At 36.3% G+C, this 14,694-nt stretch overlaps 1 pseudogene; it reads left to right on the forward strand.

Moving 5' to 3' along the window:
- The first annotated feature begins 10,906 nt into the window (after positions 1 to 10,906).
- LOC139871502 (WAT1-related protein At1g68170-like) lies at positions 10,907 to 14,139 on the forward strand (annotated as a pseudogene).
- The last annotated feature ends 555 nt before the right edge of the window (positions 14,140 to 14,694 follow it).

Consider the following 14,694-nt stretch of genomic DNA (forward strand, 5'->3'; position numbering starts at 1 on the left):
AATGAACAAACATGCAATCTAGCAAACATAACAGTACATAGATAAAAACGTTAAAATTAAGTCATTACAACCATATCGAATGAAAGATAAAATTAAAACGTTTACATCCACAGTTCATAAGTTCCAAATTCAAAGGATTAAACATTTAAGCATGAATATCATACACGTAGCATGTGCGAACAGCCTTGTTAAACTGAATGGCTTGTTCCATATTCTACAACTCATGAAAAATTGGGTGTCTCTGCAACACCTTGATATCCTCCTTGCACAAATTCCTGATCCACCTTAATCCTTATCTTATCTAAGCTTCCACTAAGATTATGCAGCAAAATAACAGCTTCTTCAGTTCGCCCGTCATAATACCACCATCAAAAATGATCTCCAAAATTCTATGGCATCCTGCGAACTGGTGCATGCTTCATTGTCCTGGCACACTTATACTTAACCACTCTAACTCTGTTTCCCGTAGATTGATCAGTACGATATGAAACCTTTGGAAACTGCGGTTCTAACACAGACCAGCCGTACTTGAATTCTTTCTTGATCTTGTACTGCATCCACTGACCCCAACCATCAGACTCATGCTATAGCAGTGGCAGTCTAGCAAGTTCCATCATTTCAAAATATGGAAGAGTTTTCATATCAGCAGCATGCTTGAAATAGTCAACTCCACTTTCTCTTCTAATTGCAAAGTAATTCAAATCTTTCAAATACGCCCAGCTCAGAATCTTTCCACCTGTAACCTTACCTGTTCGATCATAGAAAAACTTGTACTTTGGTTCCAAAGGTGCTTTCGTAAACCAAGCCTTGGTACATGACTTTTGATACTCCCTCCATTCTTGGTTTTTCTATTTGTTAACATTATCGATATTCTCACCATCCTTGTTAACACCTGAAGATTCACCTTCTTCAGCAGTTCGCTTCTCTTCCACTTTATGATTCAACATATCATCACTTTGTTATTTGAATAGATCAGCAAACTCTGGTAGGTTCTCCTTATTAATATTTTCACTTACACTCTCATCATCAGAAGCATCTTCAATAATGACTTCTTCAGCACTATCATCACCAGTATGTTTATTTTCACGTGTACCAGCAGTGTTTGGAGCTTTCTCCGTAGCAATCAACTGGTAAACCTCTATCCCAAACATCTTTGCTACCTCTTCATCTGTCATCGTATGTACAATTTCTCCCTCCTCCACATCATAGTTCAGCGAGCTAATCACTGTACCTTGATTGTCCAAGAAATATGTTAACTTATGAATATCAACAGACAGAGGTTTAGGAAAATGTACCTCCTGAATTTGACTTACGTTCTCTGTTTTCTCAGATGAAGAGTCTGACGAGAATTCGCTTTCGGTAGACATAAGGTCATCATCACGATGCTTCATTTTCAATCGAATGTTCCCATCCTAGGGATCAGCTTCCAGCTTTTCTTTAAACTTTAGATCACGATGATCCAACCGTCTGATCCTTTTAGCTTGTTTCTCTGACAACTGTTTGAGTTTAGCTGCCTCCTTCTTTGATTTCTCAAGTTCCGAGGTCAAGAAATTAACTTTCTCCTTCAAATCATTTACCTCCTTTTTCTTCCCCTTGTTATTGGCAGTCAAATAATTAACTTTATTAATCAAACCAAACACAGTAGTCTGAAGATTCATAAATGCAGGATCAGTAGTCGCAAGAATCAATGAACTGCCTGTCTGAGTAGAAGTAGCTGGTGGTGGTGGAACTTGTTGGGTTGACTGAGTAGGTTGCACTTGAGGAGCCTGAGCTTATTGAGTTGCTGTGGAAGTGGCAGAAGCACCACCCGAAGGATCAACAGCTCTTCTCACATGACCTCTTATCCTCTTTGGCTTTCTCAAATGTTCATTTTCAGCAACCTCCTTTCGCTTTAAGGACATCAGCAATTCACCACCTTCTGTCACCTTGTCTTCCAAACTATAATTATCTAAGTCCTCGGTAGCACGACCAGATTGAGAACCAACTTCCACAACCTCTTCTTCATCATCCGTCTCAGAAAGATCAGGAACAATGTCTTCCTTGTCAGAATCACTATCCTCATTCCTCCACATCCTTGGATTTCGAGCTACGTAGTCAGCCTTTTTCAAGTGATCGAATAGTGGACGGTTTGGTGGTGCCACTTTACCCTTGTAATAAATCATTCGCCTTACCATTTCATTTGTCATCACATTCAACTTGATAAGATCTTTATCCTCCTTGACTAGCTCAGTATGCTGAGAATTGATAACAAGCTGGAGGAATCGTGGATAAAGCAAATAAGGATCAGACTTGAACTTTCTGTTCTCGATCATGTAATCGAATATAACCCCAGAGAAGTTAAACGGAAGATTCAAAATTAAAGCTACCATCATAGACTGCATTACGAAGTTCAATTCATCATGGCCCTCTCTCCTTGAGCTTAAACAATGAACAATCACATGAGCCAGGTATTTAAAAGTAGGACAGAAACCCAACTTCAGGACTTTAGACTTTGTCAAATCACCAGAGTACTTGCATCTCTGAAAACCTCCTTTGACTAGTCCTAAATTTAGTCTTGTTTTCATGTCCGCTGCATCACGGAAATTTAACAACCTTCTGATATGCCCTTCGATAACGACAATGTCCTTACCCGGAACAGTACTATTTAGAACATCAACTCGACGTTCCCCATCCATCGTCTTCGATAGAGTAGCATTCTTCTAAAATTCTTGCTGATGAGAAACATAAGCTGGCACATTAAGAGAGATTGATGTGGAGATACGAGATCTCTCAAGGAACTCCGTGATCCCATGATAGTTAGCTAGATACTCAATCTTGTTCAAATTTGCAATCATGTTGTTGTTAGGTCCCACCTGCAATTCATTATTATGCTCAGCAGCTTTCTTAGATTGAGACTTAGTAACCCTTCGAGATTTGGATCTCTTTTCAGCACGTGGCTGACCGGAACCAGAGCCAGTAGCCTTAGTAGTAGGAACATTTGAAACTGGAGTCCCGAACATGGCTAAATCTGAAACAAATGAGTACAAAATTGCAAACACCAAAATTATTAGTCAAGAAATCACAATTAGGGTTTATGATGTGTACCCATATGGTTGTACTAAAGATAAACCCGGTTGCAAGAAAACTGTACGGGTGCAGTCCTATTACACACGGATGCACCATTTTTAAACTTAGATTATGAAATTTCTTCACAACCGTGTGGTTGCACGAAAGAGTGCTCGTTTGTGTTCACAACCGTGCAGTTGCAGTGTGTAACAGTCCGGTTGCATTCATACGGACTGTTAGGGTTTTCAAAAACCCAAATCCATCAAAACAAGTGTTGATCATCGAATAAAACGTTGCAACAACACCAATACCTCCGATAAACAAATTCTAATCAATAACTTCAAGAAAAATACATCAAAATCCCTGTATTGATCTATAGTTCATAGGAACTAAAAACAAGTCAAGAACGTGAGATTTAATAGATGAAAAGATACCTGTAATAGATGAAATTGATCAGAAATACGAGAAGAATATGAAAAACGAGATCAAAAACTCCTTCTAGCAATTTGTGATTTTTGAAGAAATAAGCACTTAGACAAATATGAGAGCACAAGGGTTATCCGATTCTGATTTTGGGTATTTATACCCATTTTGCAACCGTGCAATTGCAAGGTTGTAACCGGCCAACAAAAGATGTAACCGTACGGGTGCATGTTGTACCTGTACGGTTGTACATCAAGCTCAAAAACCCTTTAATAACACATATCCGGGCGGTTACATGTTGTAACTATGCGGTTATATAGATTAACCGTCCGGATGCAAACCTTAAAACAAAAAATTAACATTTAAGTCCCGTTAGTTCTAGTCTTCGATTCACATCATATTTAACAATTGGGTCAAACTCAAGTCAACTAATCGTGCTAGAACTTTCTAAATGTCCAATTACCCAAGATCCCGTTTCAAGTCAAATTAAGTCAAATAACCTAATATTCGACCAATTCAAGTTTTAACGGATCTATCTCACACGCTTACTCCCCCTAGTCCACACATACGGAGATTATGAAATAACCACCAACTGATATGTAATTATGTACAGTACGAACATGCATACAGGAGAGAATATACAGAAATCTAAAATCTTTTGGCTTTTTCATATTATCATGCATTAAAACAGAAATAAAGGCAGACCTAAAACATCATGGCAGTACAACATAGAAAATGATGTAAGCATGAAAAATGATAACTAAACTAAGCATGAATTAACCTACTTAACAAAGAATTTGAAACAGCGTCTAAAGAAGCATTGACACATATTTTTGTGAGAAGATGAATTTGTTAGATTTTTCTTGGGATCAGAACTGAACTATCTTTTGCAGTTATGACATCGTTAGTCCCTTTGAACTGATTAGTTCTGATCTAGTACCTACACTCTTAGTCTCTGAAAACCAATAACCTTATTCGATTTTCCTTCCGAACTTTTTGATGATCACGTGCGTTTAATTACTTGAACACATTTCTGTGTCTGCTTAAATCTTAGACTTAGTCCTCACTTGAGATCGCACAAATTTATTAGGTAGTCAATTGAGCACAAATCTATTGAAACTGTCCGCTATAACTTCGATGTAGTTTCGATTTAATCGAATAGGAAGCATCTCACGATGTTTCTAGCAACCCTAGTAGCCATGAGCTTCTACCTTAAACCCAGACTTTTCGCTTCGGAGAGCTTTGCTTATCACAATTTTATTGCGTACTCCGAAAGAACTCAAATACCGGTCGCTATAAACCCCATGCTTGAGCAGAAAGCTTATTCTGATGGAATGATATGATATTTAGAGTGATGGAATTCTAAGTCATCTTATCCTCCAGAAGATATCCCCAGCTATCTGGATCAATCAGCACAACCCATATCACAGACAACAGAAGCACCGTCTTGCCAGATAATGACTTTAAGAATCAATGATTTGAGTTTTCTAGATCTGAATGTATGACACTTATCCCCCTCGAATATAGATAACTTAAATCAATTCTGCTTAGCACAAAGTGTGTTCATCTTTCATTTGTGATACATCATCTTTATTGAGTCATGATCAACATATACACATGATCATCATTTTTTTTTTTTTTTTTTTTTTGGATTTTCTGATGTTGCTTTTTCACTATAGCTGACATAAATAGGATATACATTGATGATGATGCACCATATTAATTTTACGACAGATGAAACATACTGCAGATCTAATCCTTGGAGTTGAAGTAGCTTCCTCTAATACATTCTCAAACCGATAAATCTATGTAATACAGAATTGCACTTTTCGATCCTTCAAACTGAAAGTAACCCCCTTTGAATACCTGAATGACCTACTGAAGCGTTTCGGCCCAAGCAATAAAGGTGAATAGAAACAAGTATACATTCTAACAGAGTAAACTCATCTTGTTGACTTACTTGGCAATCCTTCATTAGAGTATAAATCGTAGCAGGGGAGACCTCAACCGTCTGTTGAGTTCCTGAACGATCTTTTCTCAGTACATTCTCAGTGATAGTTAGGTGACTACCGTCAACCGCTTTAAACCTTTCCATGATTTCCTTGTCAAGATTATTTACTTGATGTTTGTGTGATCATCTCATTCCAAAATTTGATCATCAAAATTTATCAACATTTATCAACTAATCATGTATTACATACGTTGTGCGTAAAACGCTAAACATGCAAGTTCAGTAATACAATCATCTCCCATTATCACATTTCACCTTCTCATTTTCGAATTTTACAAATTTTCATGGGTTTTCCAACTTTATATTGTTTTTAATTTTTCGTGTGTTCCCATTTTCTCAACTATTCTATGAAACTAAATAAAACACAAATATTTTTGGTTTTCCATATAAAACATGCAGAACATAAAATGATATAGAAATTAACATGCAAGCAGAAGCAAAACTAAGTAACATGCAATCATGATGCAACATGCAAATGCATATATACAAATGAAACAGATTGGATGGTTACTTCAATAACTCCTTATCGGACACAACTTCTGCTCTCTCTCTCACACACCCAAAATATTTAGCAAGAATAGGAAACGTGGTCGATCAAAATCTTTAGTGAACAAATCAGCACGTTGGGTCTGTGTACCTATCTGAAGGACATCTATTAATCGCTTTTCATAACAGTCCCTAATGAAATGGTACTTGATCCCTATGTGTTTGGTCTTAGAATGATTAATAGGATTCTTAGTTATAGCAATAGTAGCAGTATTATCAACATAGATAGGAGTGTTAGAAATATGCAAACCGTAATCCTGCAGCTGTTGTTGGATCCAGACAACCTGATATGTACAGCTTGTTGCAGCAATATATTCAGCTTCACACGTAGATTGTGCAACAGCGGTCTGTTTCTTACACTGCCAACTCACAAGCCTGCTACCCCAGAAACTGACAACCTCCAGAGGTAGATTTGAAATATTTTGCATCCCCCATAGTCTGAGTCACTGTATGCTGTTAACTCAAATCCATCCTTCCGTGGATACCATAAGCCCAAACTCGGAGTCCCCTTGAGATACCGCATGATCTTCTTTGCAGCAAGCATATGGTTCACATTTGGTTGTGCTTGATATCTAGCACACAAGCATGTTGCGAACATGATATCTAGTCGAGATGCTGTAAGGTACATCAAGGAACCAATAATAGCCCTGTAAAGAGTCGGATTGACCTTTGCCCCTTTATTTTTTGGTGTAATCCCGTGATTCACCGATAGAGGATTCTTGGCAACTCGTTCATTTTCCATCTTGAATCGGCTCAAGATGTCAGTTACATACTTCGTTTGATGTAGAAAGATGCCTTTTTCCATTTGATCAACCTGCAACCCTAAAAAGAAGTTAATGGCCCCCAGTGAACTCATCTTGAATCGTTTCTGCATTACATCTTCAAACTCATCAACCATCTTCTGATCGGTTGACCCAAAGATGATGTCGTCCATATAAACCTGTACCAGCATGATATCGTCGCCTCTTTCTTTGATAAACAGAGTCTGATTGATGACTCCCCTTCTGAAATCATTTTCTAACATATAGTTTGATAGAGTCGCATACCAAGCTCTCGGGGCTTGATGAAGACCATATAGCGCTTTCTCCAAGAGATACACCTTTTCCGAATGATTTGGATTAATAAAGCCCGATGGCTGAGCCACATACACTGTTTCCTGGATATTTCCGTATAAGAACGCACTCTTCACATCCATCTGATAGACCTTGAATCCTTTGAACGAAGCAAAAGACAAAAACATTCGAATTGCCTCCAGTCTTGCAACCGTAGCATACACCTCATCGTAGTCTATTTCTAGAAACTGCTGATACCCTCTGACAACCAATCCTGCTTTGTTCCGGATCACGATACCTTGATCATCTTTCTTGTTTTTCAGAACCCACTTCAAACCATACGGTTTATAGCCTGAAGGAGGAATTACCAATCGCCAAACACCCAAATGATTAAATTGTTGAAGTTCTTCCTGCATAGCTGAAACTCACTCATCATACTGAAATGCATCTTTGACATCCTCAGGCTCGATTGTAACACAAAGCAACAGTGTGCATTCCTGAAGATTCTTCCGGTCTGATTCAATTGAGTATAAAAAGTGGTAACAACATTAGCAGAGGGTGTTGCTCGATCATTTGAAGTAGAAGGTCCACCTAACTGAGCACCTGAAACACCTGCAGGGTTAACTACAAAGTTATCAAAATGTTTAGGGAGAGATACTGTTCGACTAGACCATTGTGGTCCGTCGGTGTCCGTCGATTCATCTGTTGTGTTCTGAATGGGTTTCTAATCTGTTGGTTGAATAAGCACCTCATCCATCACATCATCAAATACCTCATCGATATATTCATCCTCCCCTGCAGATTGAAATGTAGCCTCCTCTGGTTGACGAACCGAATTATCAGAATCTGAATCAATATTAGTCCCTGTCACTGGTGCACTCTCCTCAGCTTCTAAAGGTATATTAGTTTGCACACTCACATCGGTCATGCGTTTAGCGGATATACGCATGTTATACATCATTTGTGCTGCAAGCTCTTCATCCTCAGAGTTATCTACCGAAAGATGGAATGATTCAAACAACTCAACGTAATCAAGCTGCCACGTAAACCCTTTACCAGCTGGAATGGATGCATGTCTTTGTACATCGATTTCAGTACGTTCTTCAACACACCGAGAATCCAAGTTATATACCCTTTTACACGCATTCCCATACCCCAAGAATCTTCCTGTAACAGCTTTCGAATTAAACTTCCCACCAGTATCCTGAACCATAATGGTACATAAAGACCCAAACGGCTCAAGATGTTTGATGTTAGGCTTTCTTTTAAATAGTAGCTCGTAACTTGTCTTGCCATGACGTTTCACGATAAGAACTCTATTCATCGTATAGCACGCATTCGAAACTGCTTCACTCCGGAAAGTAATAGGTAGTTTTGAGTCTGCCAACATGGTTCTTGCAGTCTCAATCAAAGTTCTATTCTTTCTTTCAGCAACCCCATTCATCTGCGGTGTGTATGGTGAGCTGAATTGTTGTTGAATTCCTCTTTCATTGCAAATTTCTTCCATCTTCTGATTTTTGAATTCGGTCCCATTGTCTGTTCGGATCCTTCTCACCCTCAATTTATATAACGTTTCCAGTGTCGTGATCAACACCTTGATTTGTTCAAAAGTATCAGCTTTACTCTTTATATCACTACCCATGAGAAACAAGAATATTCATCGGTAACCACTAAGCAATACAAATGTCCAGTAATACTCTTCTTGTTGATTGGACCAAAGAGATCCATATGCAGAAGTTCTAGAGGAGTATTAATGGAATGATGTTTCTTAACAGTATGCGATTTCTTCGCTTGCTTCCCTTTCTTACATGGCACACACCCATCAGGAACATTAAACCCCTTGACATTAATGCCTTCCACTAAGTTGTTGAGAACTAAGTGATTCATTTTCCTGAAACTCAAATGACCCATCCTCTTATGCCATAAGATAGACTCCTGCTCAGTAGCTTTGGACACGAAAGCTTATTGCCCAGTCGCTGCCTTAACATAAGCCTTAGACATATCTAGAATATATAGGTCTTGACATCTTGGTGCCGTCATAAGAATCATGTTCTCTAGAACTTTGTAATCTTTTCTCATGATATAACACTGCTGCTCGTCAAAAAGAACTTTATGCCGTTTATCACAGACTTGAGAAACTGACAGCAGGTTATTCGACATTTCCTTAACAAAACTCACTTTATCAAAACTGACTGAGGAATTTGAGATCATTCCCTGAGCCGTAATAAACCCTCCTTGATTACCCGCAAAAGAAACAGGTCCACCTTTTATAGATTTAACATCATGAAGTAGGGACATGTTCCCCGTCATGTGCCTGGAAGCCCCACTATCCACAATCCATGTATTTTTGTTTGGACTGTAGGCGACCTGCACAATTGTAGATAAAAAATTAGTTTAAGGGGGATACCCATGCTTCGTCAGCAATGAGTTTCCCGTTAACAATAGTAATTTTCTCCTCATCCATGTCACTAACAGCACCTGAGCTGCTTTCCCCTTTTAATTCTTCCTTTGATTTCCATTTTTTTTTTATGTAAAGGTTTTTTGAAATAAACATTATGTTGAACAACCTTTGTCTCATTTGATGGATTGAAAGAATTTCTAGGAATAACATACTTTTCAGACCGCTCTGATACCACTTGTAAGATCGTGTAAACAGGATTAAACGACCTAATCAACTATATCGAGTGCGGAAAATCTCGATATAGGGTTTTATACTCAAAACACACAAATATACTTTGATCTTTAGATATAGAACGACTTTAGGGTGTTAAAGATCGACCTAGATGAATGCTAGATGACCAGAGAATCGGTTTAGACGTTTTAGTGCAGCTAGGATCGTTAACCTAAACATTGAAACCGAAGTTCTCTATATATATATACACAACGTGTGCAACCGTGCGGTTGCACCCCTGCAACCGTCCGGTTGCAATGTGTATCCGTACGGTTGCATTCTGTACCCGTACGGTTGCATTCCAGTGGTGAAGATTAAACGTTTAAGTATTCCAACTTGATCGTAATAAACTTGAGGACTATAATGCACCAACACTCATTATAGAGGAATAAACTGACATGAAACGATCGAGTGAATCATACATATAGGTGTGAGTATAACATAAACTTTAAGAGTTAACATGTACGTACTGTAGAATTGTATATGATCTTGAACAGCCTTAATCGAACTTGAATTCTTGCTCAAATACAAGTACATTAAACTTGAGCTCGTAATTAAGCGACTCAAACGTATGCACATTGAGTTGAATTCGAACATAAAAAAGATATTCGAGTTCGAACTTAAACAAATTATGAATTTTTTTTATTGATTTTGAGGCATGTTCAAAACAAGTAATTAACTCAAAAAATTTCTACTGCTCCGCTCGAATTCGGTTCATTGACACCTCTTGTCGTAACACTTATGCTCCACTTCGTTTGACATATTCACAAGTTAAATAAAGTCAAAGTTCTTTTAAGCATTTATTAGTAGTTATTAGCTCATGTGTAGAATACATCAGCTTCTGAATTCTGATGAAAATTTATTTGAATTCTTGAAAACTATTAAAAACACTGCTGTGTAAATGTTGGGAAGCAAAATACATAGGGAGAAGTTTGCAATGCAAGTAATACTAGATTTTATTTCATATACTTACTACCAAAGGTAATTAATTAAGGGTATTAATTTGTAATAGCTGTGGCCATCTAGCACAATTAATAGGTAATTCATTCATTTCTTTCCTCACGTAACAACATTTGTATATATAAAGAAGAAACAACCACCTAAACAACTTGTGACAAATTTGTAGGATCGAATAAAGAATTCGAGTCTGTAGGAGTCATGAAGATGAATGCTGCAAAGATATGCAATATGATTCATGGCTTGAAGCCGACGTTGTTGATGGTGGCGGTTCAAACTGCGACTGCAGGAGTTAATGTATTTTATAAACTGGCAGCTAATGATGGTATGGTTCTTTCGATTCTTATTGCCTATCGCCTTATCTTCTCTGCTGCACTCATTGTCCCGCTTGCATTTTTGGTTGAAAGGTATGTACTAAAAGTTACTGCTGATATAAGAAAATAATAATGGAAGGAAAATAAGCATGTAGTTATATTTAGAAAATATGATTATTGATTACTTGGTAATATACTAATATTGTGCTGTTTTACACAGGGGACAAAGGCCTAAGATGACATGGATGACTATTATTCAAGCTTTTGGTTGTGGCTTATTTGGGTATGTTCTAAGTTTTGATAATTATATAGGGCGGTTCGTCTATCCGTTTGGTTTATGAGTTTTTTACTTAATCGGTTCGGTTGTTTTGTTTAAGCTTCTAGGAGCAAAGACGAAATCAAACCAAAAACTGAGTTTATATATCAAAATCGAACCGAAATCGAAGCGAATCCATATTTGATTTTCGGATGATTTCGGTTAAAATAAAAAAACAATCAAAACTAAAATTTCATAAAAAAAACACGTTTCAAATTTCAAAGTTACAATGTATGCATTATTATATGATAGATACCACATAATATAATCATTAATTAGTGTATCTTTTAACAATATTCGAGTTCTTAAAACATGAAACAATAGGTAGTTCATAAAACATGAAACAACACAGGGTTTGCGTGTCCCTGCCGGTCTACACGTTTTGAAAGAACAAATATAACAAGAGGGATTTTAGGCTCATTCCTAAAATGTTCATTGGAAATATTATATTTCGTGGAATAAATTTAACTTTTGTATAGCTAAGCTTTTATATTGCGAAAACATTAATTAATTCATTAATTATAATTAATGGTATGAATAATAAATCTCAAAAATTGCAGAGGTTCGTTGGCCCAAAATCTGTACTTAAAGGCGTTATCGCTGACCTCGGCTACATTCGTTTCCGCTATCTTCAATCTCATTCCTGCCATCACCTTTCTTCTAGCGGTTTGCTTCAGGTAATAATTACTAATATTCTTTACTATTAATACTATTACTATTACTATTTACTACGGATTTTTACTAATTACTCTGTACTAAACTAGATAATACTCCGGTAGATAATTTACCATGAAATCTCACATGAAGCATGACTAAATATTGTACCATATGTATTTACGTTAAACTAAAATATTTATTATGACTAAATTTGCGCTAGTGCATATATATATGCACTAGCGCAAATTTAGTCATAATAAATATTTTAGTTTAACGTAAATATATATATATAAATATAAAATGGTGACTATATATGCTATTTTATTTTATTTCCGGGATGGAAGTGTTGGGGTGGAAGTAGGGATGGCAATGGATACCCGATCCAGTGGATATCCATCCGATTCACCCGATTATTCGTGGATATGGACGATCTAAATGGATATGGATATGGATGTGGATGAAAAAAATTCATCCATGGATGAACCCGTTTTCACCCGAAATAACTAAATATATAAATTTATCACTCAAATTAGTATCAATTATGTAGTGATATTTCATTAATTATATTCATATTCGTCTTTCTTTATATTTTCTCTAAAAATATAACTTTCTTCTTATATTTTGTTTTGTTTAAATAATCAAATGTATTTATCATACTTTGATGGTTCAAATGTGATTCTATGTAACTAAAAGTAAGCAACTTACATGTCGATATCTTTACACGTTTAATAGGTTATCTATTGAATATTTGTTATATAGATTAATAAATTGTGACTTTCGGTCGCATAAACTATTAAAAATATTACTTTTGATCGTATATAGTGAACCACCGCTTATAATTGTTAAAAATAAAATAAATTTAAACGGATATGGATAATTATCCATTAAACCGCTTCACCCGACGGATATGGATATGGATGGATGAAAAGTAAAAATAAATAAATGGATATGGATATGGATACGGCCTCACCCGATCCATATCCGATCCATTGCCATCCCTAGGTGGAAGACAAAACCAGGTGCAGCAAAGATCCTAGGGACAGTTTTAGGTCTTGGTGGGGCCATGTTGTTTCTTCTACAAAGGAGCTGAGCTTCACTTATGGAAAGTCAATGTTGACCTTTTGAAAAGTCAACATAATGCATCAAATGTTCAACATTCTACCAAAGGAGGGTTCCTGGGTCCCGTATTGGCTATCTTTAGTAGCATCAGTTACTCAACTTGGTTAATACTTCAGGTTAGCTACAACTAATACTGTACTGCAGTACATTTTTTAATGTATAAAACCTAACAAACAAAAATAGTAGAGTTAATAATTAAGATTTTTTTGTGTCTCGTAAACAGGCAAAAATGATCAAAACATATCAATGCCCATATTCTGTCACTTCTCTTACGTTGACAATGGGTGCGATTCAAGCATTCATGTTTGTATTATGTACCGAAAGAAATTGGAGTAATTGGAAGCTGGGTTGGGATATTAGACTTGCAACTGTAACTTACTAAGTACGTACGTTTTTTATTGTACTTAACTTGTACGTGTTGCTAACACTAAAAAAACATACAATATTAAGTTGTCAAAACTTTGTTTACCACTTATTAATAATGCATTTATGTTTTGTTTTGTTAGGGCATGTTGGGATCTGGATTAACCTTTACAATCATCACATGGTGTGTGCAAATGAGAGGTCCCTTGTTTGTATCGTCTTTCAATCCCCTTATGCTTATTCTTGTAGTTATACTTGGATCTTTATTATTGAATGAAACCTTACACTTGGGAAGGTATTCATAGTTTTGCAACACAATAAATACGAAAGTACTTTATTTATTTATTTTTTGCTTATTTTCATACTAATATTTTAAGAATCGGTTAATTGATCATGATGTATATTTTAAACAGTGTATTGGGAGCGATATTGATAATCGCGGGACTATACATTGTATTATATGGGGCAAGGGGAAAGAAGCAAAGAAGGCGGTTCAATTACGTCCGATAATTGAATCAAACATAGGAAATGGTGATGTAGAATCAGTTCATTCAAGTTATGACGTTGTTGCTGATCATAGCGGTTCAAAACACTCAAGTGCACAAAGTGGTAGTGGTGGTGAATCTCCACATGGTATCGATGTTGTTGTGGCTTCATATATATGACAAATTAAGTTGATACGGTGTTCAAGGATTAATGCTGCAAGGGACCAAGAGAGTGCAGGAGATGCATATTTCTTGATTAATTTTAATTAAGTACTAATAATAATGTATTCATTTATTATTAAGTGTGAACACATCAATGATTATTCAGAACTAAGGATCTGTTTATTAATTTATGAGAACTAAGGAGATATTGTTGTATACTTGTATGTCTTTATTATCTCTTCAAGTAAGCAAACATTGATATATGAAAACAAAATGACCAGAACAAAAATTTACAAAAATCTTATTACTAAAAGTGTGAATATGATAAAATGATACAGAAACTATAATACAGTAATACATATACATAATCTCACATAATATAATACTGAATACTGAATATTATATATTATAACTAATAATAAGACAAGTTTATAATTGAGCATGGATTCTGTTGTTCTGATTTCTTTTCTAATGGTAATGCTTGTTGCTGTTTCAAAAAAATTGGCAACGGTTTTGGACTAGTGTTAATAAACATTAATTACAATAGAAGATGCACGCTGTACAAACAATAAA

This window comes from Rutidosis leptorrhynchoides, chromosome 10 (genome assembly GCF_046630445.1).
Source record: "Rutidosis leptorrhynchoides isolate AG116_Rl617_1_P2 chromosome 10, CSIRO_AGI_Rlap_v1, whole genome shotgun sequence".
Lineage (NCBI taxonomy): Eukaryota > Viridiplantae > Streptophyta > Magnoliopsida > Asterales > Asteraceae > Rutidosis > Rutidosis leptorrhynchoides.